At 54.9% G+C, this 2,271-nt stretch overlaps 1 pseudogene; it reads left to right on the top strand.

The window, feature by feature from the left end:
• The first annotated feature begins 693 nt into the window (after positions 1–693).
• The window catches only part of LOC119357971, a 6,851-nt pseudogene continuing 5,273 nt past the window's right edge, over positions 694–2,271 (top strand).

Genomic DNA, 2,271 nt, shown 5'->3' with positions numbered 1-2,271 from the left:
GAAGGAACACGAGATTAACTAGGTTCGGGCCACCTTGCGGTGTAATACCCTACTCCTGCTTTGTGGTGGATTGCCTTGCGAGGAGGATGAGTATGAACTCATACAAGGGGTAACTGCCTCAGGGGGGCTCTAGGATCGATCTCTAGGGATGCCAAGACTCGATCCTTCTACGGTCGAGACTAACCTATACTTATACTGGCCTCGGTCTTCTTCCCCAAAGCTCTAGGCGGGAAGGGATATCACTGCGACCAATTTCAAGGGGGACATGAGTACATCCTATCCTGACTAACAGTGGTCTTCACCTGCAAAGCTTCTGGTCGTGACACGTAGGTGGGCTCAGTGATGACTTTCGCCCCGACATCCGTGGTCTTAGTCTCGTTGCACCGGAATGGCAACCTTTGAGGGATTCCTTGGGAACCCGCGTACGTCCTTGCCTCCTTAGCACCAAAGTGGAAAGTGTTCTTGCCTGCGCCCGCTGGCGCCCTCCTGGCTCCGCTTGTCATGGCTTACATCACCACGCGCCTCGTGAGGCTAGGTGGCGAGCCTAGAAGTATCCGCCCCTTGGGAGGGCCTCGTGAGGTAACCTCGGGAGACCGCCCGACGGGGGGCCCTCGGGAGGCCCTCGTGTAGTTCGCGTCGTAAGTGGGGGGCCCTCGCGAAGTCTTGACGTTGGGCCATACCGGGCCTTTGACGATGCCACACGATGGGCCGCAGGCAGACTGGCCTGGGTACCGCCAGTTCGAGAGCACCGACAGGGTTGGTCCAGGCTGTTCTAGTGGTGTAAGCCCATCTTGGACTAGACCGAGTGATGTAAGCCTAGCTCGACCGAGTAAATAATGTGAGCTAGGATAGGAACCAGGAGAGGGACATGGAATTCGAGAGCCATCTGCCTAGGATTTTTCACCTACCCCTCATCTTCCTCCTTGTCCGCTGCCACGTTTGAGCTTGTAACACAAGAAACATCGACCGTCGTGAGCAATCGTGCAATACAATCACCAGAGGCAGGAGCGGGGTGTTACCTCCCTAGGGAGAGCCCGAACCTGGGTAAACGGACTGTCTTATGTGCTAACATCTTGATTTGTCACTTGCATCCCCTCCGAAGAAATCTGTCATCTCTCGACGGTACTGCCGGTCTCACAACACCAACATGCTTCTTATGCGCATGTCATTGCCTCCTTAGCACCAAAGAGGAAAGTGTCCTTGCCTGCACCCGCTGGCGCCCTCCTGGCTCCGCTCATCATGGCTTACATCACCACGCGCCTCGTGAGGCTAGGTGGCGAGCTTAGAAGTATCCGCCCCTTGGGAGAGCCTCATGAGGTAACCTCGGGAGACCGCCCGACGGGGGGCCCTCGGGGGGCCCTCATGTAGTTCGCGTCGTAAGGCGGGGGCCCTCGCGAAGTCTTGACGTTGGGCCATACCGGGCCTTTGACGATGCCACACGATGGGCCGCAGGCAGACTGGCCTGGGTACTGCTAGTCCGAGAGCACCGACAGGGTTGGTCCAGGCCGTTCTAGTGGTGTAAGCCCATCTTGGACTGGACCGACTCATGTAAGCCTAGCTCGACCCAGTATATAATTGAGCTAGGATAGGAACCAGGAGAGGGACATGGCATTCGAGAGCCATCTGCCTAGGATTTTTCACCTACCCCTCATCTTCCTCCTTGTCCGCTGCCATGTCCGAGCTTGTAACACAAGAAACATCGACCGTCGTGAGCAATCATGCAATACAATCACCAGAGGCAGGAGAAGGGTGTTACCTCCCTAGGGAGAGCCCGAACCTGGGTAAACGGACTGTCTTATGTGCTAACATCTTGATTTGTCACTTGCATCCCCTTCGAAGAAATCTGTCATCTCTCGACGGTACTGCCGGTCTCACAACACCAACATGCTTCTTATGAGTAGTAGTGGCACATGGAGACAACAACAACGGAATTTGGATTTTTGTCGCGACGAAGTGAGATCAGACTTTGCAAGCACACTGCCTCGACCACTTGAGGGGGTTATCGGCAAAGTCGCATTAAGCGTTACAGAGCCTCTCCGCACAAATCACTGTCACTAAGAGGACGGAAACTCAGGTTTTTACTGAATACTTATCCCTAAAGAAGCATGAAACGTTCCACGTGAATTACGCAAAAGAAGACACTCATGCGTCCGTTTCAGGATGCATTTATATACTGCTAAAAATAGCACCCGCTTCGGTCTTCCCGCTCCCCGATCCTAAAGACGCGCACGTTACTCCCGAACCTCGCCCCGCCCATTCGGTCCTCCACGT

This window comes from Triticum dicoccoides, chromosome 2A (assembly GCF_002162155.2).
Source record: "Triticum dicoccoides isolate Atlit2015 ecotype Zavitan chromosome 2A, WEW_v2.0, whole genome shotgun sequence".
Classification (NCBI taxonomy): domain Eukaryota; kingdom Viridiplantae; phylum Streptophyta; class Magnoliopsida; order Poales; family Poaceae; genus Triticum; species Triticum dicoccoides.
Note: the sequence above shows the minus strand (reverse complement) of the source record. Positions and strands in the feature narration are given on the sequence as shown.